The sequence below is a fragment of the Rhagoletis pomonella genome, unplaced genomic scaffold, assembly GCF_013731165.1.
Source record: "Rhagoletis pomonella isolate Grant_MI unplaced genomic scaffold, Rhpom_1.0 Rhpom_scaffold_00008, whole genome shotgun sequence".
Taxonomy (NCBI): domain Eukaryota; kingdom Metazoa; phylum Arthropoda; class Insecta; order Diptera; family Tephritidae; genus Rhagoletis; species Rhagoletis pomonella.
Window position 1 is genome coordinate 29,157,208 of NW_023458562.1, and position 27,490 is coordinate 29,184,697.

The following is a 27,490-nucleotide window of genomic DNA, read 5'->3' on the forward strand; positions in this document are numbered from 1 at the left end:
TGCTCTACAAATCTCTTCTAAATCTCAAATAAGTTCATCTAAAAAAATTATTCAAATCTGTTAAAAAGGAAGGCTCTGAACTATGTATTTTGAACGGTAAATACCAATTCGGCACCACTATGTGGTGCAAGCAAGCACCCAAAAAGCCCCTTGGCTGCACAGAGCTCAGCTACCCTGCCGTTTCGCCTCTCCCACCATCATCCCGTTGTGATCGCGAATTTTGTCTGTTGAAGATCCGAGAGCGGTGCCTTATTCGAGACTTGCCAATTCCGTATAAATTTAAAAATGGGTCCACTACTGCAGCGAGTATGATTTAGAACCTTCTCTTTTAGGGCAGTAATACAAGTAGGTTAGCACCCTCTAACCACGAAATCAGAGTGTAGATTTGCATGAGACATTCTAAAAGTGCTCAATCCTTTCATTGATGTTGTAACTGTCTCACAAGGCACTGGTGGCCGTTTGTGTCGCAGTCAGTGATGAACTGGCAGGACAAACTTCCACTTAAAAACCTATCTAAGCTAAATTTATCAATCATCCCTTTAGAAATAAGAAACAATCTGGCAACTCTAGCCGTTATTTTTTACCTCAATTGCCGTCAAATGCTACCCACTGCCCTTTAACAAACAACATAAAAGTAGTTAACAACTACTATAGTTGACCAACCGTCATCTATCTTACAAACACCGAAACAAACAACTAAAGCCATCCATAGCACTCGTAATCACTGTTGTTAAGCATACCAGTTGTTGTTGCAGTCGTTTTTTTTTTTTAATTTTCGTCGCCACGGTGAGTTGTGGCATAGTTTTCATATTTATATTTGATGTGATTTAGATTCGTTTAGACAGGTGAAAGGCTAAATTGTCAATTTGCAAAGGCAGTCCTCGTTGTAGTCGGCGGCGGGATAAGCGCGAATGCAAGCGGCAGTCAAAACAGTAAACAGCAAAAAAAAGTTGCGAAAAACTCAACTACAACCATAATTGTAATTGCAGTGCAGTCGAAAGTGGGTCGTCACCCATATACTTAGTCACTTAAGCCGTGGATATACATTTTCTTTTCTACATAGTTTTCTAGGTGTAGCAACAGTTGCAGCCTTGTTTGCAGTTGTGTTAATGTAGTATGACTTGTTGTTCTTATTACTGGTATACCGTTGCTGCACCATCAGCTAATGTTGAAGGTTGCTTCAGTGAGCTAGTGAATGAGTGTATAGTTCCACCTTCAACAGCAACAACAATAATAATAATGAAAGTAGAAAGAAAAAATTGCCAACCAACAACCGCCATCAACAGTTAGTTATCTTCCGCCGCTGCAGGCAAGAGCCAGTCTGTCTATGCTGCGCCTATCTTGTGCGCCAAACTGGTTCAACACACACACACACCACACCACATCCCCATACACAAACACCTACCTACAACCCACTGTGATTGTTGCTGCTTATCCTGCTCAGCTGGTTGACGATTGCTTGTCAGTGCCAGGCCGCTTTGTTGTCGTCGCTAAGTGACGAAGTCACTGAAAAAAGTAAAAAAAAAATTACAGGAAAATATTAAAGTAAAAAAGCAGTTGTGTTAAAATCAAAAAAAGAAAAATTATTTATTCCGGCCTCCTCGTCAGCTATTTTTGACTCTAACTACTCCTGTGCAGTGAATTATTATTTTTTGTTTGTATTTTTTATCGATCGATGCATCACAAATTGAAAATTTATGAAAATGAGTTAGTTGCTCATTTTCCGCTTATTGTTTTTTTATGTCTGTTTTATTTTTGTTTCTGTTCTGTAGTTGTTGTAATGCAATTTTTCGCTAATTTTCGTTTATATTGAAAGAGAAATTGATTTTTGATATTTCGTTTAGTAAAGTGGAGCAATTTTTGCATGTTTCACTTTGGGTACCAGTGACCTGGAAATGAGATAAGGCAATTGTGGAACTGCTTTAACATTTATGCGCCATTTTTTAGTGGGAGGCTGCAATCGATTATGGCGTTTGTAGGAAGAGTTGATTGTTTGAAGTGGTTTGTGAAAATGTTCTAAATAAGCAACTAATTCGAAAAAACAATGAATTCGAAGAACTTTCTTCTTTAGTCAGATAAGTAACAGGAAACCCTTTTCGAAGACGCTAAACACAATTATTTTATTGAGCAAGTGTTTGTCCGGTGCCGGATTTTTGTTTGGCGTCTCTTTGCATAAACGATTGCTGAACCGTGTGAAGCCTTGGGTCATTAAAGAGAGAGGAAAAGGATGTGCATTTTAAGGGCCAGGATTTCAGTTCCCTTAATGGAGAAAGCTCCTCGGACCCGCTGGCTGAAGTCCTCGAGAAGACTAACTACCTAATAAGGCTGAATCACGAACGATAGGCAAAACGAACGATTCGTCTGCAGACGACAACATCTCTGATTGCGATTTTATTACTCTATTGGTCTTTTTCGTCTTACTTTTCATAAAATACGTCGTAATCGTCTCGGTTGCATTTAAACCGGCTAGAATGATGCCGCCGGACTGATTTTTGAAGCATTCCTCTGCAGAAGAATCGGTCTTACAGCGCAGCCAGCCGCAAAAACAGGCAAGATAAGGAAAACATTGCACTTTGCCATATCTGGTATCGATCGTTCGTGTGATCTTGATAAAAGAACGAAAGGTGCTGAGACTTCTACTTTTGTGAGCACTTGAAAGGCACTTACCAGCCGTTCCCCCATACTACATATCCAGGTATGTATGTATTAAAAAAAATATTCAGTCACAATATCAGAAAATTCACATCCATTAGGAAAAACTAGCTAACTGAGATTTATCTACTCCGCCGATTATTAAAGATATGTACGAATGGAGATGGTAATTGAGCTCAAGCCTCTGTTAAGCAAAAATTAGGTGTTTAGCAGGAGAAGAAGAACTTGGTTACTCGCATTCCATTCCTGGTTTCTTAAAAACACAATTAGATGATATCAAAGCCGAAAGAATGCCTATTGCAAGGAGGGATGCCACGCCGTTGCAGAGAGATGCGGCCTACATGGTAATATAAGGAGGTAATGCGAGAAGTGAAACATATTTACTATTTAAGAACAAGAGAGACAAATACGTGAATGCGAATAACTTGAGATCCAGGCTGACGGAAAAACTACCAAAAGTTCTATCACAAAGGGCCGAATTCCTATGAAAAGCAAGCGAAGAGATAGTGGCTGATGCCCAGGGCACTAAAAACCCGACTATGATGAGCTGAAGACGACTGACTGACAGCTTGCCAGCTGCGCTATTCAACTACGGTGACCAGGGGCTACAAGGTGCATGTATAAACTTTCATGAAAAATATTTATGGTGGTACGAAATCATTTCTGTCGATTACAGTATTGTTAGCTTAATCCACAAGATGGACGACCCTTCTGATGATCGACTATAAGGCCTTATCGAGCTTATTGTGTGAAAGGAAAAAGGCCCACCGGCGATAAACTGAAAGGTCCTTTTCAGTTGGGCTTTGGAACATTAGTTTTGGAATAGTCTCACGACATCCTATGTTTTGGGATGGCCAATACCGCAGACGATGAAACGATGGAGAGATAGAGCTGCGAATTAAAATAAAACGGCTCCTTCTAGTGTCCTCTGAATATCCGTTCCATAGCCAAGCAAATACAATAGTGTATATGTACTTATATCCCGCATTAAAGAGAGCAACATCAAGCTTTTTAGGCAGATTGAAGCTTAACCGCCGTACAGTGGCCTGATAATGACAGGAAGTCCCAGTTTCGAAATATCTCGAAATATTCAACTAAGTGGTTGTTTATATTCTGTACATGTCTACTAACTACACCCTTAAACTTCCATAGACTGAACGCTCCTAATTGATCCCTCAAAAGCTGCGGTAAAAAGTAGTAAATGTGGTGCGAGATTACTGAAGTTTGCTATTTTGTACTTTTTCCTAGAGGTGAAGTAAACAAAATGGTAAGGATTGGCCACTGTCACGCCACAAAAGAGAAATATGGTAGATATTCCCGATTTCAATAATTTTTTTACTGGTGTTTTTTAATAACGGGCTAGCTTTTGGCCACCTTTCATATTTAGGAATTTCTGGCTAAAACTAAATAATTTACAATCGAGTCTTATTAAAATCGGTTAATATTTAAACTTTTCGCCCTAAGTGTAATGGGCGTGGCAGCTGGACTATTTTCATATTTCTTCGATCGTAATTTAAAGTGCTTCATGAAGCATATATCAGCATACTTTCTGCCAAAATTTACATTTAGTATGGGTACTTCCACTGTTCGCCGGCATCTCTGATGGGCAAGGTCCACACACATACAGAGGAATGAACAGATTGAGCGCTCGTCGCGCCCATCCACCAAATGTTGCAAAAGAAGAGCTTAAGCTGCCCTTGTGGGACTCGCGCCACTCCAGCTTAGCAACAATCTGCCTTGTTGTTGTAAAAGATTAAACGCGTACCTATCGAGTATCGATGGCAATATACCAAGCACATCTCCAGCTTTTGAAGGAACTACGTGCGACACTGATCATAACATTTCCTCTGCCTACAGTTAATGAATATATTGTGCCCTCTACTCTTCACAACTCTTCGTCGAATCCTACGTCCCAAAGAAAGTGTAGAAGAGCTTTTGGCTATTGGAAGTGTACGGGCTCATCTTTTGGCAATACAGAACCCCGACTCTTTTCGCATCTTCTTGTAACGCGCCTTAATTCAGTCTCAAAAGCGATAGAGCGTTTTTACTTATGCAGTCAGTTTCATAATAGCCCGAATATGCCGAATAAATTTGGTTGAAATCTTGCACTTATTTTTTATATATAAGATGGGAGGTGCCACGCCCTCTTTTCCAATACCGCCCATTTTTCTCCATGAGTATGGAATTATTTGATATACCTCTGTACCAATTTCCAATACTCTACCACAAATATTTCAAGAGATATGCAACGTACAAATTTTAGTTAGTACGTGATTTGCCAAGCCCCCTTTTACGAATTCGGGCAAACTTCACATAAACCATTTGCATGATAGCCTGAATATGCCGAATAAATTTGGTTGAATTCTGTGAAGCCGTTACAAGCTCACATCAAAAACGTGTACTTATTTTAATACATAAGATACATATGCCACGCCCCCTTTTCCAAATTTGGGAAAACTCCACATAAAATATCTGCATGATGGCCCGAATATGTTACATAAAATTGGTTGAATTCGGTGGAGCCGTTCTCAAGTTATAAGCTAACTCATTAATTTTTATATATAAAATAGACGCGCCACGCCCCCTTTTCCGAATTCAAGCAAACTTCACATAAACCATCTGCATGATAGCCCGAATATGCCGTATAAATTTGGTTGAATTCGGTGAAGCCCGTCTCAAGTTATATGGTCACACTTCACTTTGTTTTATATTTTAGTTAGTATGGGTGGTGTCACGCCCCCTTTTCCGAATTCGGACAAACTGCGCATAAACTATCTGCATGATAGATCGAATATGCCAAAAATTTAGTTGAATTTGGTAAAGCCGTTCTCGTGTTATAAGGTCACACCAAAAACGTGCACTTATTTTTATACTAGATCGCCCTCACCCGCTTCGCTGAGTGTATGCAATTTCTAACTACGTGCGTCATTGAGTAAAATTTATATCAAGAAAACTCAATTAAAAAACAGGAGGTTTAAAATTTGTTTAACCATCTTCAAAATGTTTTCAAACTAAAACTTTCTTTGTCATACTTTTTCAATTAACGCATCCCCTGAACTGAATGTGAGATTTTAATCAGATTGAAACCTCTTACATGTAGTATTGAAATGAAGCTCTTGAAAACCCATTTCTATTGATACCCATATTATAATAAATCATTTAAAATATTGAATAGTTTGAATTTAACTTTTCAAAAAGATGGCAACCTATGCGATACATATTGTGATACATATTCAAAACCATTTAGATTCATACCAATCTTCTTTACTAATATATATTTTGAAAGCCGTTTTTTATGTGTTCGCAAAGCTCGAAAACGGCCGAACCGATTGTTTTGAAATTTCAGACACTTGCCCCAGATGCCCCAAGGATGGTTGTAGGCTAAACAAAATTTCGATGTATAAAGGGAGCGGGGCACCTCCCATACAAACAGATTTTTTCATATTGCACATCTCTGGATGTGTTCTTGGTAAAATAGTGGAACTTGGTCCGGCGATATATGAAATCAATCTCATACTCATTGAGCAAAATGGGCCATTTGGAAAGAGGGCGTGGCACAGTACAAACACATACATATAATTCTTTTGTATGCGTGTTTGTAAGTGAAATCCTCCTAAATGCCCGGAACGATTTTAACAAAGTTTTTTGTGTGCTTTTGAGTGTCTCTCTGGATAGTGTAGTTTCACAATTTCACTTGCCAGTTGGCGCTGGAGTTAAGTTATTATTTAAAATCTTATTTATGATCCACTTTGGCTAATATTCAAAATATGTATTGGTAATGGTACTTGGCAATACTACTGCCAAAATGGGCTGCCAGGTGACGCTGGAGTCATCACGAATAATCGCCAAGTTAGAAAAAGTGCCGTGAATATAAGATTAAATCGATCTGCTGCACCACTGAGTATATCGAACTCTTTTGTGTTATGATTGGCCCAATGGATGTAATTTGCCAGTATTATTATGCGTTGAAGCTTCATTCGGAGACACCAGGGTTGAGTTGTGCAGGGGTAAATCTCAAATCACCACCGATAAATCAACCGCCAGGATCATTGCGCGCCTTTACTGTATTACTTAATTTAAAATGATGGAATTTAATTTTTAATAAGGTGGCAACCCCTGTGAAAGACTTAAATATTATTCAAAACTTTCAAACTAAAGCTTTCTTAACAATATTTCGGTAGGCAACCATATTTTAATTATTCAGATAGCTTGCGTATAATTAATTTAAATTTGAATTTTCAAACAGGTGGCAACCCTTTTCAAAATTTATTCGAACTACAGCTTTTTTAAGTTTCTTGACACCCATTTTTTAATATAATTTTGAAATAAATAACTCCCTTAATTGATGGTGAATTTGATTTTTTTAAAGGGTGGCAGCCCTCATCCATGAGTAAATAATGATTTTATATATCTCCATACAAAGTTCCAGTAATCTATCAAAAATATTTCCTGAGTAATGCAGTGTGAAAAATTCCGTTTGTATGGGAGGTGCCACGCCCCCTTGTCTAGTCAAGATTAAATCTATCCTATATTTTAAGTTGGGCTAAATGACAGCAGTGTACAAAATTTCATGATGATCGGTTGAGTAGTTAAAGCGTGAAAGCGTAGGAAACAAACAAACTCACTTTCGGATTTATAATATTAGTAAGGATAAGGATAAGGATATAAGATTCAAAATCAGTTATACTTACAAGATCTAGTAACAGAGAAAAATTACTGGGAAGTTAAAAAACGTCATTTTTTCACAAAACACGTCCAAACGTCATCGGGATACAAAAAACGTTCAAATGACGTTAAAAACGTCAACCTGGAAACGCTGCCTACAACATAACTACCCTGCAAGAACAGTGACTATCATTTGACAAATCATTTGAGTGGCAAGACTGATAGAGATTTCTGTTACTGGCTACCTACAAGTTTCTATCAAATTCTAAAGGGCAGTTTGAAAAATCGGATGTAAACATTTGTGTACAAATTCTTCCGTCTTCCTCCAACTTATGGCCTTATTTTATGGTCTCTTTTTACCCAACGCAAAATTTGCATATGTGTTAGTAAGATAAATGAGAATGTTTTAGTTTCCATCACACAATTCTTGTAGGGTATATATTAATCCTCATTTGGCACTCCTGTGCGAACTATTACTGACATGCTTATTTATATCTAGGCGAATCTAGAATGAAGTTATAATTTTTATACATAATACCGCATACTCGTACATATGAAAGACCTTTCCTTAAGGAGCCATCAATTAAATCATGATTTCTTTTATTGCCGAAGTAATCAAATACATACAAAATTTTGACATATCAATGCATTGTATTATTTAACAATTTGAAAATTTTTGATGACTGAAATATTACCCCAACAAGATGGAACAACAATAGCTTAGCATACTCAAAGGTTCCAATAACCAAAGATTGAAATGGAAATGAAAGAAATACTGTCGCAATTTTCAGTAACCTATCAAAGTGGTAGGTAGGCAAAGCGGAAGTTCTTACATATCATATTTGTTTATATGCATTAATTGTTCAGGGAAACCCGTCAAGATTTTGACATGACATGTGCGAAATTGCAGGGGTAACGCCTCATTCTCGTACCGCCACTACGGAAAATTATACAAATACATACATATATCAGAAATAAATTCGATATGCAATATTATGCCCAATATTGTTGGGGTAAAATTAAATTGGAGGGCGTTTGAGTAGATATCAAATGCCAATATAGATTTCGTATATTTATGTACTTATGTATATATACAGTGAGTGTCAAAAGCGTACAGTAAATTTTTTCCACATTATTTTTTATATAAATTTATTTAATTAATATTTAATAAATGTACAGTCCATACTACAACCAAATCCATGGAACTCAAAGTTTTTAACTTTGTAGCAACAAAAAAAAATCCTAAAAAAATTTTATTAATATTTAATAAATGTATAATCCATACTACAACAAAATTCATGGAACTTAAAATTTTTAACTTTGTAACAATTAAAAAAAAAATCGTAAAATTTTCTTCAAAAATTCGCACTTTTTCGGATTTTTTCGAATTTTTTTGGGTATGCAGTTTTATAGCTCAAACAATTTGATGATGAAAATCGATTTTTATATAGAAGAAAATAACACAAAAAATCCGCACTTCAACCTTGCACTTTATTATACTTAAATTGAATGGGCTACAAAACAACATACCAAAAAAAAAATCTGAATAAAAAGTGTGAAATTTTTATAAAAGTTTTAAGATATGTTTTTAATTAGAACAAAGTTAGAAATTTAGAAGTTTTGGATTTGGGTTTAGTGGGAACTATATTTGTATTAAAAATTAATAAATTTTAAATCAAACAAAATATTTTCAAAAATGGGAAAAATTTCCTGTACGATTTGGACTGTCACTCACTGTTGTAGGTAGTTGAATAAGCACATACAAACGCGCGAGTCCTGCAAATATGCGAATGTGTGCATTTTTTGTCAAATGCTTGATTTTATAATTTTTTTTGAAATTTGTTTGGCTGCTTGATTGCTTGCAATAAAATCTGTCCAAACACTTCAAAACAATTTGACACACACAAGCGAATGTTTCCCACATCTTGTCGTAGCAAAAAAAGGGAACTGCTTGCACATATGGAATGCCCATAAAGTGCAGACGACGATGAGAACAGGACAATGACTGCAGCAAAACGGAAAGAACGTTTAAGGCGACTGTGGCATGAAGGGCGGCGGCGGGACACGAATTTTGTCAACGGCAAAAATTTATAATTGTTTTTTCTTCCACTTCTTCTTGGTTTTTTTTTGTACGTATGTGGACACATGAGCGCGCACACAGCTCATCCCAAACGCATAAGCAACAGCAGGTAACCAGTCAGCAGCCACTCAAACTCAACTGAAGGACTCCACCACTGATAATGAAGCAGTGCTGCAGAAACCGGCAAGGTAGCTGGAAGGATATGCTTTGCTGCGCACAAAAAGTATTAAATTACAAACTGGGGGTGAAGAATTTTGCTTTTTTTGTTGTTGAAAAATATAATGAATAAACACTAAAATGCAAGCAGTTAAGATAGGCCACAAAGCATGTATGTAGGTTGACAAACGACTTAAATTACATAAAAATAAATTTTTGTAAAAAAATATGCTAAAATGTGCAGAAAAAAATTACTAAAAATCGGAATATGTGCTGAGATTTTGCCAGCACATTGGTTGCCACTTTTTCAAGCGTGAAATTTATTACGGGTTTTTAAATATTTTTCTACATTTTTAAATGTTTTTTTTTTGTTAACTTTCTATCCGCTCTTTGCATTTGCATTTCATGTGTGCACCTGCTGCCACAACAGCATATTTAAACACATACATGCAAATAATGTGGAAATTTCTTTCCACATGAAATTTTAGTAGCCCAGAGCTACTGTTTGTAATTACTTTACACCCTGTGAGTATTAAAGTGTTGCGCCAGACTTGACCAGTAGTTCGGAGGACCGCACAAACGCAGCTTAACTCTGTTGTTGCTTATCAGCTGGTCAGCTTACTGGTTGGTTGGTTGCTTGCTTGACTACTTGGATATTCTCAGTTGGTTGGTCAACCAGTTGGGAACTGTCTCACACCGGGAGAGCTGAGCACTGGATGCTGTTTCGCTATCAGCACTTCCTCTATCCACCTGACTTTGCTGCGCTGCACTTCACTTTGGGTATGTAGCTACATACATACTAGGAACGTTAATCCCGGGATCTTGTCAAATAAACTTTAAAGTAATATATAAAATAATATAATGGTAATAATAGAAACTCTTTTTCTTGACCAGTATCTATTGGCTATATTTCTTTTTTTTTAATTAATAATTCATATTTTTTTATAAATGTCTAGCTCATTATTCACATAACACCGCACGATAGTGAATGTTAAACAGAAATATCAATATATACGCAAACCATGGGCCAAATATAGTAAAATTGGGTTCTTAGTTTTTCACTCTGACGACACTAATTCAAAAATGATTTAAAAAATTCCGAGAAATGTGCTTAGAGATGAAGCATGGATATCAAATTAATGAGGAAATCCTGTAGAATTCAAACAGATTCAAGTTTTTAGTGCGGCAGCACTGGAAAGTATTTAATATGCGCTTTTAAACTTTTATCCTTGAAATTTCCCAATATTTGTTTTTGATGAAAATATATGTTAAGGACTTGTATATAAAATTACCTATTCGTCCTTGTGAATACAAAAAATTTAAATTTTTTTTAATTCTAAATCAATTTCCTCTTGCAATTGCTACCCATATTTTTATTCTGCATTGCATTGAATTTTTTAAATAATTTTTAAAATCAATCATATCTTTGAAATTACAAAGTCCTTTAAAAAAAATCCTGACGCCAGTGAGAAAAAAGAAAAACGCCACTTTAAATAAAAAGTAGATTTCAAACCCATTTATTTATTATTTATTTTATGGTAGGAGAGCTTCTCAAACAATATAGAAGCAACTTTTTCGATTTAAGTTGTTGAAAAGTAATGATAACGACATCCCGAAAATCCCGGGACCGGAAAAAGCTGAAAAATTAACATCGGTAATACATACATACATATGTGTCAGTTAACGTTACTTGATAGCTTAATTTACTTGCCCCAAACTTACATATATATATAAACATATACATACACATGTGCCCACACATACGCATGTACATACATATATACGAATATATTCAGCATCCTACTCCGCCTCGTATATTAAGAGAGACAGACTCTTCAAAAACACAAAGCAAGGACACTTTAGTGAAAGTATACATATAAAATTCGCAAAAATAAAAGCCTGCAAGCAGCTGGTGGTAGTCAGCGTTGTCGTTGTGAGGCTAAAGGGGCAATTTGACCCTTTTTAAGCGCCAATACCCTTTGACCCGACTTTCGGAAAATTTAGATTTTTTGACCCTTTTCCAAAATTATGTGCGACTTTTGCCCCTTTTCAGAGTTTTTTTTTAGGAAATGTTAACAGAACCATGCTATTAAAAAATATTTCCCCCTGTAAGTACGAAAAAACTTTTAAAAGAAATGCAACTCTTCTCCTTGCAGCAACTCGGTTTATGTGTATGTTTGCAACCCTTGTTTGCGCAAGGCTTGTACCGCTACTTTCTTTCTAAATTCAACAGATTTATTATTTTACTATTAAAGAAAAGCAAAACTAATATGGTGACCCTTTTTTCGACAATGACCCCTTTTATGCGACTTTCTGAAAATTCTCAACGGCAACACTGTTGGTAGTGGATAGCGTAAAGGCTTGCAGCAGCAGCAAGCAACAGCAGCGCTTCATTGCCACAGTTCACAGCTCAAGTTTTCTCTCATAGTACTCCAATTTTCCTCTGTAATCATGCTGACGAAGAGGGGGACGAGGCATGGTGGCGTGTAGGTGCGTACTAAATTTTACATCCTTATATTGCAAAGGCTTTATTAAAGATATATGAGTGCAGTGCGTGAATATTCAAGCATACGTAGGTATAAACAAGTATTGTAGTATGTGCGGCATGTAATAGCGCAGCTACTACTCGCGCCAAGTAATATGTAACTATAGTTTTCTTAATTGAGCGGAAAAATTAAACGAGGCAATTTCAAGTGGCACTGAAGCGCATACTAAGTTATTTCTAGTAGTATATTTGCATACCAAGGTAAAAATAAACAAACATACATATACATATCTATGTATATATGTACATATATTTGTAGTTGCTTAAAAACAACTATGCTGCTGGGGCTGACGGCCTGCCAGCTGATCTATTAAAGTACGTCGGCGAGGAGTTGATAAGCGGCATGCATCAACTCTTACGCAGAATATGGTCAAATGGACGCATGCCCGACGACTGGAATTTAAGTGTGCTCTGCTCAATCCATAAGAAAAGCGACCTCGCCACTCGCGCCAACTACCACGGGATCAGCCTTCTAAGCATAGGTCTTATCGAGCGTATTGTGTGAAAAACTGAAGATAATAAGAGCTGCAGAACTGAATCCCCCGTAAACAATTTTTTGTCTCGTCGTCATCTTTAACAAAAACCGCTAAGTCTGTTATAATTTTGAGAAAATAGAGAATTTCATTTACTTGGGAATCAGCAATAGCACCCCGATAATAATGTCAGCATCGAAATCCAACGCAGAATCCCTCTTGCCAACAAGTGCTACTGTAGACTGCGGAGGCAATTCAGAAGTAAAGTCCTCTCTCGACGTACGAAAACCACTCTATAAGTCACTCATCATGCCCGTGTTGGTATATGGCGCAGAAGTATAGACTATGACAATATCCCATCAAGCGGCTCTTAGAGTATTCGAGAGAAAGGTTTTGCGGAAGATTTACGGATCTTTACTTGCCTGCGACGGCGAGTACCGCTGACGATGGACCGATGAGCTTAATGAGCTTTACAACGTTATGGACATAGTCCTGCTGATTAAAATAAAGCGTAAAGGAGGGCGGCCCTCACTGCTATGGAAAGACCAAGTGGAGAAGAACTTGGCTTCACTTGGCATTTCCAATTGGCTTTAGTTGGTACAGAAGAGAAACGTCTGGCGTGTTTTGTTAAAATCACTTAGGCGGTTACAGAGCCAAATAAGAAGACGAAGACTGAACGCGTAATGATGTTAATTACATGAGATTCGGTATTTATCCTGCTAATTATATTAGCAATTAGTCACACGCAGGCAAGACATTAATGGCACTTAAAAGTACTTGGGCTCAAAGCTTTTCAGCCTCCCGTCTTACCTCCTGTTGACCAAAAAAGGCAAAAAGTTGCTTTCTAGTAGGCCTTCCTCGAAGAGTGACTGGCGTTGTGTGTTCCATTCTTTCCTATTTTTATTTATTTTTTGTTTGGAATGGCCTCTCGCTTAAGGTAATTCATTGGCTCTATGAAACCTTAGTTAAGCCTATCTTGCTTTGCGGAGCCTCTGTCTGGTGGAACTTGCTACGCAACTGGAGCGCGTAGAGCGTATTGGCCTTATCGGCATAAGTGGTGCATTAACAACTACGCCTACACTTGCGCTTGACATCATATTGAACATTATGCCTGCAAATATTGCATGCGGTTTGTCGCAGCACGAACTTAAATAAGAAACTGGGAAACCCGGTGGTTAACTCGCTCGAAAATTCGACACTGTTGAGTTCTTGAGGCCTTTGATTTCATCCGTGAACAGAGAGATTACTGCACTTCTGGAATGGCGCGAAGTAGCTCCTTCTCTATCTACTTTCCCTCAAGAGAGGACTGGATGGGGCGGGGTCACTGGAAAAAGGAAGCAGTGAAATTCTTCACGGAGAGAGGCAGTGTTGATGGAGGCATCTTTTGCCGGAAGCTCTCCATCAAAACTATGTTAGGATTTCTGTTCTTCTGCCGTGTCTAGACTCACTGATGTAGAGGTTGACGTCAGTTAGGCAGGTTGGAATGCACTCTGATAGCCAGGCAGCTTTCAAGGCCCTGAACAATATAATAGTGCGCTCGAGATCGGTAAGACAAATATCTGACCTCTCTATCAATCGCGTCAGAGTACTTCAGGATCATTTCGGCGCCGGCCCACAGTGACATTGAGGGAAACTTCATGGCTGACGACTTGGCGAGGAAAGGCACGCTTGAAACGATGTCATCAGGTATGGGACAGCTTGGAACGCCCCTGCACTAAATGTGACCCACGCTGGAGATATGTATGGGCGCATTGCCTATGGAAATCAAAAACAAATGCAAATATTTCAATCGAAAGCGAAGCAGAGGTGGGGCTGTAAAGGACCGTATTAGATTATCAGACAGATCAGTAAAGCTGCGACCCAGTTAAAAGCAGGTCTCTCTTGGGAAAGGCTAAGAAAAATACCTACAAACTTGGGGCTGTCTGCTGCTGGCTTGCTGAAGGTTTGCCATATTTTTAATTAGTTTCCGCCGCACTTTCTGTATGAAATTGCCAGACCCGAGTAGGAGTGATGCTCATGAAACTTGACGAAATATTCTTAGAAATTTGTTTTAAATAGTTAATTGGATTTGTATAGATTTTCACAGAAGCAATGGATTGCTGATGCCAGAATGACAGTGAAGTGCCTACATAATCTATCATAGTTTTATTCAGCCAGTTTACATCCACCACAATGTGGCTATGCAAATTTCTCTCAGTGCGCCAACTCACTCTTACACTCACTAACTCACTCAGTCACTTGAATCGTGTACAAATCTGCATAAATATGTGCAATTACATGCCCAGAGATACCATAAATTCATACAAATATGAACCAGGTCAAGCTCAAGCGCACAACAACTATATACTTAGAGGCAGGGCGACCAGAAAAAGAAGTAAAAAATGTGCCGTTGAAAAAAGTGGCCCCACAAGTTATGCACTCGAAAGTCGCATGCATACATTTACACAATCATACATATAGATATGCATGCAAGTAGTTGCATATGCAATTTTTCATGCAGCAGAAAATTTGCTATATATGTACATACATATGTAGAGTGAAAAAATGACTGAGCAACTGGACGAGAGATGTGCGCCGTCGCAGAGGGGGCGATAAGAGTACGAGAGTACGTTCGCTGACTTTTTAGCGCTGTCACTTACAAGAAATCACTACAGCGTGTTAACAAGATGAACGACAACAACAGCAGCAACGAAAACAGCAAAGGCAACAAAAATAAGGCGAATAGCAATGAAAATTGCAACAAAAACAATTGCAGTCAGTTAGACAAGCAGCTAAGTAACCATGAACAAGTGCAGCCAAGCCAAAGAAGCTAACATAGCTGCCCAGAAGCACCAGCAGCAGCAGAAGCAGCAAAATGAGGGATGTACATTAGGCCGTGCCCGAAAAAAAAGTTCGCCGTATGTGCATCCTTTAGTGTAAAATATTTTTGCAAGTCAAGTTACAAAGTTTATTGACTTCAAGTACACCAGATCTCAATACTTATCACTCACTAGATCTCTGTTTCTACCACCCTAATGTACCATACCTAATGTCAGTAAAAAAAAACATTCAACTTTTACAAAGTAAGTACATACTTGGATTCGAAGGCAATTTGTTTTTATTTGTCGAACGTAGGCGTCAAGTTTTGTAATTTTTCGTCCTATCTTCGGTATTTACAGTTGGATTTTAAAGTGTGATATATATATACATCCTATAAATATATATATCCTTGGTTTTGTCTCGAGGAGATTTTTTTTTTGTTCCAAAGTACATTGACATTAAGTATTTCGTTATAGTACTTACCCATCAGTTCTCAGTTCTTCTCACCTTGGAAACAAAACTTTACTCTCAGGGGTGTACAGCGAACTTTTTTTGTTCCCTTGTTAGGTGGTAGAGTGGCACTACCATATGGTCGTCCGTCCGATTGTCTCTTAAAAACTAAAAAAATTGGCATGCCTATCCGTCACTGAATCTATAAGAACGTGCTCAACTACGGCTCTAGAGGCGATACTGGGATGGACCCCTCTCCATATTTGCACCCAGGAAACAGCAACCATGAGGTAGCTGCAACTTCGACTATATAACGACGGCTTCTTCACAAAGATGCTTCAAACAGGTATTCTTGGGAAGATACCAGGGTTGGAATTGGATATGCAGAATTTCTGATTCCATGGCTAAGACGTCTGCTTTGGCAGAAAGTTCGAAATGATAATCCCCGAACGCGAAGATTGGGCAAACGAACTCCCTGCACTTCATCCCAGACACGTTTGGTACACAGACGCTTCAAGGATGGAGGACAGAGCAGGTGCAGATATTTTTTGACCAATAACCAAACTTGCAATTCCCATGGGCAAATGGCACACGGCGTTTCAGGCAGTCGCAATTTTAAACTGCGCAAAATTAAACGTTTAGAGGATTTGAAAGGCACTTTTCAGACAGCTTAGCAGCCATCCGGGTCCTTTCAAATAGGTCTATGAAATCCAAGCTGGTTAGACACTGCTTTGAAATGCTAAATATTTTGGCAGCCATAAACACGGTAACATTGTGCTGCGTACCAGGCCACTGTGGTATCGAAGCCAATGATGTCGCCAACGAGTTGGCACGAAGAGGATCGCTAACTATCTTCTCGGGACCTGAACTATTCTGTCATCTCAGGTTGTCCTATTGGAGAGCCATTGTTGCTGAGCGGATACATTCTTAACGCAGTAAGTCATGGGTAGCGGTTATGGCCTTAGACAGGCCAGGCTCTTCGGCTACCCTTTAAACAGATACGATATTATTTCAGAAAATAGAAATGACGTCAGCCTACTTTCTGGGTACCAGACCGGTCACAATCAATTGCGATTCCACTTGGTGTGTTCGGATGCCGGCTCTGCCTTGCAGCTGATGAACTTCAGAGAATATTCTCTCTCACTGTTCAGCTTTGGCCAGACATAGACTGTAAAGCTTCAATGGACCAACCTTTTGTTACAAAGAATTTGCCTAACAAAGCCCTTTTAGGATTCATTGGGGAAGCCGAAGGTATCTGGGCCACACTAGGTTAGGCACTTTCTCTTTAAGAGATACAAAAGATCTTTCAGGTCGCGGTGTCTCATGTTCTGTTACACCCAAGAATTTACTAACTAACTAAGGTGGTACGATCTAATGTACATACATATGTAAATACGTAATTACATATGTATGTATGTAGATACTTATATATGTATATCAATTAGTGACTATATTCTTACATCTACATGCTATTGCTTATGAGCATCTTGGCGTTTTCACCTGTGCAATAAGCTGTCGAAAGCGCTGTGGCGGGTACTACGCCGCCCCTGCCACTGGGTATCCGCTGGCCTAGGCTGCGCAATCTGTAACATTCATACATATGTACATATGTACTTACACCAATTAGCGTTTGACATTTTGAAAAAATTGGAGCAAAGCAAAAAAGGTGAAATTCAGCGGCGATATGGAGAAAATATTTTGTTACTGAGGAATAAAAAGCATTTTTTTTTTAATCTGCATACTCGTGTTTTTTGCTTGCATTTAAATATAAAAATTTACAAACAAGCAAATAAACATACCCTGCAGGGAAACCGTGGACTAGTGAACCAAATTTCTAGCTCTGCACTAGAACTTTATCGCCCGAAAACAATCCAGTCCGATAGTAACTATATCCCCACCAGTGCAATATCAGCGAAACGCGGAACTTTTAAAAAACTATTTTATTTCACTTATCTCTTCAGAAATCTATATCTTAGGTGACGAATTTAGAACTGGTTCGGTACTATAGAGAAAGGGATGCAGGGAGGGGCCTGTTAACTTTACATAAATATGTGTTTGGCGGCGTTTTCGTTCAAATACGCTATCATTCTGAACTTCACAGATGCTTTTTCATAGTTTGGTAATACAAAACAAAAATTGGGGTCAACATTTTAACATCTTGGGACCGTCTGGAATCTAACCAATGATGGCGATCACCTCTGCAAACTCGACTACAGCCAAAGATATGTATGTAAACGCACATTTTTTACGAACATTCAAACAAGCTAAATTTCAAATTGAAAACACATTTCTTTGGATTTAGAATTTAAAATCGAACACACGGAAAACGCACTGTTTTCTTTCATCTGTCAATTTCGGAACTATCGAAAAAGGGATGCAGCGGAGGGCAATTGACGCTTCCTAGGACATCGCCTTGTTAAATTCGCCAGTTGTTTGCAAAACAGATTTATCGCGAACCAGTACTAAGTCTAAATGTATTAGAAGCGCACCAGTTTAGAACTAGAGATTTTCCCCACAGGGTACATACATACATACATACATACATATATGTACCTACAACTCAGTCAACTATTGCATATTTAATTATAATTGTGCCGAGTATCTGCTGTGTATGTATGCCGACTTGGTGGGTGTGTTGGTGGTGTTGGCGCAAGCTGCCGGCGGCATACCCCAGTCACTTTTGCATGTGGCAAGTTGGTATGGAAATGAGTTTTAAGCCGAGCTTGGCATTGAATTTCGAATGCATTACTGCCAGAGTTATTATAGACAAAATGTTGCTTATTTATTTGATGCACCGTTGAGTTGCAAGTCTTTAGCTAGTACACGTAGAGTTGCCTTCAATTTGCCCGCCCGACTGCCTGTTTGGTTGGTGCGCCGTCTCGTTGATAAGACATTTGTCAAGCATGAACTTGCACTTCTAACTTAAGAGTGACATGGAATTTATATACACTGTTACTTATACATGAATTCTGTACAAGATAATTAGAATATAAATAAATTGAGCACAAAGTCAAGTTTTTTTAGTTGTAGTGGAGAAATGCTATTGACGCTTGGTTAATTTCTATGTAGCTGAATGAATAAATCAAGTTACTTAAAATACATACAAACAATTGTGGGCAGCTGATAAAGGTAAGTGAAATTATGACCAGTCTTGTCCATTTTCTTTTGTTTATTAAATTTTTATTATGTTGTTATAAAATTCTAGCACATCATATATTGTAAATAAATCCACATTTTTAACTATGTTCAAAAGTTATAAAAATTCACCAAACTTTAACTATTACACCCAAAAATTTCAAAAAATTTTATTCAGAATTTTTAGAAACACTTTAAGTATGCAGTTTTATAGCCCATTAAATTTTAATGCAAGTTTCAAGATACTAGAAATACGCGTAGGGTTTTAATAAGTTTTTTAGCTGAGGGCGTTGTGCATTTTCTTCAATACAAAATATGCGACAATTTCTTTTATGTGGAAGAAAATATCTAGCACCATCAGCAAAAAAATTATCAAAAATCTACGCGATTGTCAAGCGTCTTGAATCGGTATTTTATCCTACTAAATGCATATGCTTTCATATTCCGCTTTGAGAGCCCCTCTAGCGAAGATTCATGTAAGTCACATCGTGTCACAATCATGTAAGTCACAAGATTATCTTGTCGAACTTGTATACTGGAAAACCGAATAGAAATAACTTCTAGAAATTGTGGCTTTAGAAATGGTATGACCCAATGCTTTTTCTACAATTCCAGCGACATGGAGTTTACCCCTAGCACAAATATTTGCTTCTTTAAATGTCTTACAGTAGCAGCGTTGACAGATTTTGGTTCTGTCACTTAAAAATCTTTGTCGCTTTCGCACGTTTTGTGGCAAAGATCAGGAAAATATAAAGAACTCAAATCCAGCTGAGTTGCACTTGCCTTCAAATAATTTTAATTGTATATTTTCCTTTATCGACTCAGCACATTTGGAAGAAAACACAAAATTTTCGCTTGCAGCGCTTTTTTTTTGCCATATAAAATCATATTTTCATATTTAGTGATATTATCAAATAATTTTTTATTATAAAACATAAACTTAATTAAAGGTGTTTTTGTGCTTTCTTATCTTGTGCATATCTTTTAATATAGTTAATTACTTATTTTTTTAAGAAAAACATAAATTTTTATATAAAAAAAAAAATTGTCATAATTTCTATACATGTATAATATACCAGGGACCGTAACAGTTACAACTTTTATTAAAAAAATCGTTCACTAAAAACTATTCTTTGACTTTTATTTAATTACTCCTTAAATATTATTATTTATTTCTGACTTTTATTTCATAAATCCAAAATAACAATTATTTTTAATTTTTATCTAAATGATCTGCAAATAACAGTTATCTTTAATTTTTGAATTATATGTCTTAGATAACAGTTACCGAAGACTTTTATTTATAAAAGTCATAAATAAAAATTATTCGCTGACCTTTATTTTTTAAATCATACTTATAAAAGTTATTTGTATAAGTCGTAGTAAGCCGTTGTTTCCCAACACCTTCTTAGTTGCGAAAAATGTTAATGACTTTTAAACGAATGATTTAAAGAGTGAAAGTTTCTGACTGATTTTTATAGACGACTTTTATAAAAAAAAGTCGTCAATAACTGTTATCTAAGACATATAATATAGAAAATCCAAAATAATTGTTATTTTGTATTTATAATATAAAAATCAGAAATAATTGTTATTATTTTAATTTCGCATAAAAAGTGCAAATAAAAATTTATTTTCGAATTTGAGTCTAGGTGAAAAAAGAAAACCTTTGGTATGTATTACTTAGTTGCAGAACATTTCCTTCATAGTGAATTTTTCCATGACAATACCTGTTATGTTTGGTCCCTGTAATATACAGATATCAAATCAATTACCTTTCCAACCATATTCATGCTTTGAAAACTGGTTCAAAGCTTTTCAAAATATAAGCTTTTGGAAATATCGAGAATTCCACGTTTACCCTCCTTAGCACCGCTCCTGTAAATTCGCACCAAAAAAAAAGAAATGGAAAACACATTCGACTTCTAGAAACTAACTCTATTTAATTAGAGTTTTCTCTGTGGCACAATACCAACCAAATGCGTATAAAAGTACATAAATAAAATTACAACACCCAACAACTTCCAGCCGTTGCATAATTTCATGCGCCGCCAAGCATGCAACATGAACTTGAACAGCAAATTTGACGCGTCAAACATTTTGTGCAGGCAAAAATTGTTGTTTATGACGTCGCGGCGCTGGCAGATACTAAAACGTTATAAAAGTGCATAAATTGGTGTTGCATGCCCCGAAATATAGTACCAGATAACCAAAATTGCCACAACACCACACACAGGTGCAACAGCGCACGCTTTTAGCTTGGCAAGCAATTATGCATGTGCGAATTTTTTGCAGCTTTTTAAATTTCGATATTCGCCAATTTTAAACCCCCTCTCTCTCGAAACAGACTCACTGCGCTGCGCATAATTTATTTAAATGAGTAGCATGCGAAAATACAAATGTTGCACGTTTCACAACTATGTATGTATTTTGTATGTGCGCGCATTGGACGCTGCCACAACTGGTGATTATTATTTTTGGAAAATGTTGCTTTTGTTGTTGTACGTGTAGTTGCTTTTGCTGCTGTTGGTGGTGCTGTTGGTTTTGCGGCTGGCTACTCTTTGATGGTTGGTGGCAGTGACAGGCCAGGCGAGCAGGACATGCTTTAATTCACACTTAGTGGCTGACCTTAACTGACGCCAAAAGGGGGTGATGTACGGGTGCCAAAAAAAAAAATTAAAAAATTAAATTATAATTTACGCTTAGGCCAACAGTAAAACCAGGCTGGCGCTCGCTGCACATATACGTACATATTTAGAAAGACCTAAAAATAAGTTCATACTCGTATGCTAGTTCAGAGTGTTTCAGTGAATGGGTTAACTTGCCACAACCAGTTGATTTGTAATAATGCCACAGCATGTTGCATGCAGCATTGTAAAAATTAATGTGTTGTAAAATTTAATTAATTTCAAAAACTTACACATGCTCACAAATGCATCACTATTATACCTACATATGTATGTATATGTAGGTGCTGTTCTAACTACGAGTAGGTACCTGCCGAGTGTATAAATGTGTCTTTTATTTGCGCGCATAATTTTCATTCAAAGTCAACGGTGCATATGACGTGGCATTGTTGTTGCTACTGCTGCTTTTGCTGTGGCTGCTTTTTAGTGGCGGCGGGTGGCACTCATTTCAACACCCATTCGAGACGACACGTGAAACTGCCTGAGTCCCAATTCAGTGCTACCTCAACTAGCGCAGCACTCCATTCCACCCACCCACCGCTCTCATCGGCGTGGCATGTTGCTTGCTGCATCACTCGTTCCTCGTAACTCGCTGCTTTTCATATTGTTTGCCACCTTCATTGTACGTTAATGACTCTTGTTGATGAAGCTGTTACTCAGCCTTACTGTTTATTGCTGTTTTTGTTTTTTGATGTTACAATATGCCATTGTTACAGCTTTCATACCTACTTGCTTGCTTGCCACACTACCATTGTTTGTATTGCAAATTAATTTCTGGACTAATGTTGGCAAATATTTTGCAGTATGTAAAGTATGCAAAGGCCTTGTTGTTGCAGCAAGCGGCAATTTAGTCGGAACGCCATATATAACTCATACTTTCAAATGCATACATATGTGTGTATGTATGTGTATACTTATTTATGTGCATGCATTTAAAACTAACTGCTGCAACGTTTTATGAAATTTCACAGTCATCATCACCTTGCACTACTTCCGGTTAGCATTTCATTTAGTATAAATAAAATTTAATTTTAATAACAATTAGTCATCCACTTTTATGCCATTTTGTTTTAACAGCTGCAATAATAATTTGTATGTGTCAATTGTGGAGTTTGGTTATACAGGAGGAAGTAGAAGCTGAGTTCTTTTGTTAGCGTAATCGGAGAAGTTCACTGCAAGCATTCGTAAATTTTGGTAAAGGTACACGGAAAGAATTTTTTCTTAAACCAAAGCAGAAACAAGAAAATTGAGTCTTGTTTTTAAACTTAGAAAATAAATTCTTATTATCAAGAAAATCTAAGAAAATATAATTTCAAAATAAATAACAATATACATATTTTCTTGATTTAGATATAGAATGAAATAAATAAGAAAACTTTTGCTAAAATCAAGCAAATTTTTTCTTGAAAATTATCTGTAAATATATAATAGATCTGCACCGTTCATCGATTTTCAAAAGGGGTATCAAATTAAAGCGCTTGGCCTGTAGATGTGCAAACTGGTTTTATTTCTCGAACAGAGTTGCCACCTTTAGAACAATTGAATTTAAATTATTTAATAAGCAATGCCATAATAACCGCGCCGTTCGTTCGATTTTCCGAAATGAGCTGTCAAATTAAAAGGCTTGCAGATATGCAATAAGGTTTTACTTTTTGTGAAAAAAGTTGCCACCTTTTAAAAAATTATGTTCAAATTGTCTAAAAAAGATAAAATATTACAAAATGGGTATCAATGGAAATGGTTTTGAAATTCTTTCTTTCTTAACTAAAATTAAAAAAAAAAACCAAATTAAATTTGAATTAAGGAAATTAAATAGGAAAAAAATGTTCCAACATATGGGTGCCAAACGAAAGGGGGCTCAGAAAGTAGCTGTTTGAAAATATTTGAAGTGGGTTGCCACCTGCTTGAAATGTCAAATTTAGTTAACTTATACTAAAGTTATATCAAATGTCAAAATGTGGATGTCAAACGAATGAATGTTTAAATATAGAATATTTTTGAGGAGTTGGAAGAGGGTTGCCAGCTGTCTTAAAATTTATTTCAAATTATTAAATAAGTTAAATGAATTATCAAAATATGGGTATCAATCGAAGGGAGTTTGAAATACTTTTATTTCTGAACTGTACTTTGCGGGGCTGCCACATGTGTAAAAAATCAAATTTCACTTAATTCATCAGTTAATTAAAGTATGTATCGCAATGTTAGACGAAGAATATTTAAGAATATCTTAACGCGAAATACTTTTGAAGAGGGGTGCCACCTGTTTAAAAAGTCGAATTTAATTAACTTTTACGCAAGTTATTTGAAATATGAAGCGAAAGGGTGTTGAAAAACCTTGATATTTAGAATGTTTGAAGAGGGTTGCCACGTGTTTATAAAGTGATATTCAAATTATTTAAGAAGTTGGATGAATGATTAATTATGGATATCATTAATTATGGATATCATCGAAACGATTTTGAAAAGGGTTTATTTCTGAAATATATTTAGGACGGTTGCCACCTGGTTAAAAATGCAACTCAACTTAAATTAGGGCAATTACCGAATTCAGATAAGTCCTTTAAAATTTGTTAGGAAATTTTTAGTTTAAACAATAGAAATATTTTTTGGGTGTTTGAAGAGGGTTGTCACCGGTTCTAATATTCAAATTATTAAAAAAAAAAAAATGAATTATTAAAATATGGGGAAAAGGCTTTATTTCCGAAATATATTTAGGAGGGTTGTCACATATTCTATAAGCTGCATTCAAATTATTTAATAAGTTAATTGAATTTTTAAAAGATTGATATAAATCGAAATGGGTTTGAAAAGGCTTTCAGGTATGTCGGTTTGGCAATTCACTTCTGAGTGAATTTAAAGCAAATTTGCTTCGAACTCAAATTAAATTGTGTAACCTGAAAAATAAAGACTTTGTCTTTTTTGAAATTAAAAACTTTTTTCCCGGTACAGGGTGATTTAAAATTTGGTAATATTAAAAACCTAATATGCCAAACGGCTGCACAGATTATGAAGAAATATGACACTCTAATCACTTATACCTTACTAATATTTGGAATAGTTTGTAGGTTTTTGAAATTCTATCTTGGACGTTGTAACGCTGTGCGGGTTTACTAGTATGTCATATTGCTAGCGGCGCCTAAACAGTCGTAATGGCCGGTAGAGCAAAGTTCTGGAGTGATAGTCGAGAGTTTCGAGGTTCGAGTGCTAGAACAGGGTATTTTTTATTGTATTTTTTAAATTGTATTTTGAAGAGAAAAAATATATAATTTTTTGATGGGTTTTGAGTAATGCAATTTGTAGTTTATATTTGATTAACAGCCGACATTTGCCCGGAAAGCAATACACGTTGGTGGCATGAAGCTTTTACCTGAGAAGCCCCTAGTAGAATTTTCCGAAGAATAATTTTTTAGAATATACCAATCCTTTAACGACCTTCCAAATTTGCTTATAGCGGGGATTCTTGAAGTAAGGGCCAAAATGATCCCTTTAGGCGGGAGCTAATGGGTAAAAATGTTCCACGAAAATATTCCCATGAAATTTTACTATATGTATATAACTTAATCTTTAATTTCGCTCACACATTTATTTTAACCATTCTTTCAACTTTCAAATTTCAATAATTTTTGGTCCTTGTTTTACTTGGGCGCGCATTTTGGTTAAAAAATCTTCATGAAATTTCCTTTACATTTGTCTAACATATGTCATACAAATATTTTGATTTTACCCCGGAAAAAATATATATTTCATGTTCTTTTTATTATTTAGCGGTTTGGGTCGAGACCAAAAAGCTTCTCCAACTGCTTCGCTCCTGTGCGAATTGGCGCCAGTTGGTTATCCCGAGCGCAGACAGGTCCTTCTGCACTTGGTCCTTCCCTTGCGTTCGTGGGCGCCCTTGCTTTCGTTGTCCACCAATGTGTGCGGAGTTGAAGGATCTTTTCACCGGAGCGTCATCATCCATGCATGCAACATACCGAAGCCAGTGCAATCGCTGTATTTTTATGCACATAGCTATGTACAAGCTCATAGAGTTCGTCATTCCATCTTCTCCAATACCCGTCGTCCCCAAAAATAGGGCCGTAGATCTTGCGTAGAATAGCTCTCTCGAAAGCCCCCAAAGCCTTCTCATCTTTGCTCGACATCGTCCAAGGTTCGGCGACTTCTCAAATTTTATGTTTATACTAGTATTTTTAGGGATAGTTCGGAATTAGTCCCCGTTGACACTATTAGAAACTAGTTATTCATAACCACATGGAAGCTTATGTTCTTCTTCAAAATCATGCCAATTTGAAGTTGATATCTCTAAAACTTTGGCTAAACTTAAATTTTGACGTCCTAGATTGGCGAAATCTCACACTGTGCGGTGCTGGCGGGCACCAACCGGTCCCGAAAGTGGTGTTGGGGCGCTGTTTTGATACCAACACAGTTGGCGCTTAAGCTTACGCCACTGGTGTGGTACCTTGGCAGCATGCTGCAATGAAATCAGTACTCAACTGACGGTTCACCGCGGTTCAGGTAACACCAATTGTTACTTACATCCGTTACATCTTATTGTGTTGCGCTAGATCAGGTTGGTGAATACGCTGCTGGCGAATCATCTGTCCTGAGAGAATATTGTTGGTTGCGGGAGGGAATTAGGCTTATAGAATGTTGGTGCGGAGTAGAGGCTTTGTTATTGATTTTTTTTTTGGTTCTATACAACAAAGTCAAAGCGCTACCCTATGTTGCCGAAGACCGCAGGTCTTACAGAGAAGAAGTGTACGGAGCAGATTTGCCAAGGATAAACTTACAACTGATCATCATATGTGTTTTCAACCTGCCTGATTTATTCAGGTCCCCACACGCGCTCCAAAATCTGCTTGTCAAGTGTGAGGCTAGAAAGGGTTCTGGGTGTTTCGTGAATATTTGCATTATCGCGTTTCATGCGAGTGTCTGAGCGACGTTTGTACTTATTCATGTATTTTTGAAATATGCTTTTTTATGTACAGGATGCCTTAAAAGTATGAGTGCTTAAATGAAAAATTCATTTTTTTTCTTCTTGCAGTGATTACAGCAAATGATTTTTTGGGCTTACCTGCAATTAAAGTTGAATCATTTAGGATACGTACGAGCTACAAAGCCGCAAAAAATAAATGATACAGTATTATCTACGCTGATGACCCAGAAGCTTGTGAAATACGACAAAATGAAAAATTATAAGAATAAAATAATTACAAAGTGCTAAGTAGTCATCAACAAAATATGTATCCCCATTTAAGGAAACAAGTAACACTAAAAGTGCCTGCATGCTTCTGTACATACATACATACATACATACATACAAAATATGAATGATACACTTTGAAACGAGCGTACCAATTATAATTCCGACGGAAATATCACTCTGCTGTGATGTAGATCAGCACTCAAGCGACTGGCGAGGGCACCAATGGCTGAGGATGAGTACCAGTTAAGGGAATTTTAATTGCAATAAAAATGAAATTAAGAAAAAATTTTGTATTTCTCAAATGAAAGTGTATTGATGATATGAATATGACTCTTTGTTATATGGCAAGAAATAAAAGCATTTATTGAGTGGTGAGAAATATGGATAGAGCCGTTGATGGCAATAACAACAAGCAACCATTGGATGGAATAAAATTTATGACTTAAGTGATAATGGAAGGCGCCGCAAGGTGCAGTGTTGGGACTAAAAGCAACAAACACAACAACAACAATAAAAATACAAAAACAAATTATTTATAACGAATAATGTTCGTGAAAAAAGCCCAAAGTGCCTGGCATGAGTGGAGTCAAAAAAGCAGAAAAATCAAAACAAAAAAAGTTAAACGCAGCAAGCCGCGAAAGAGTC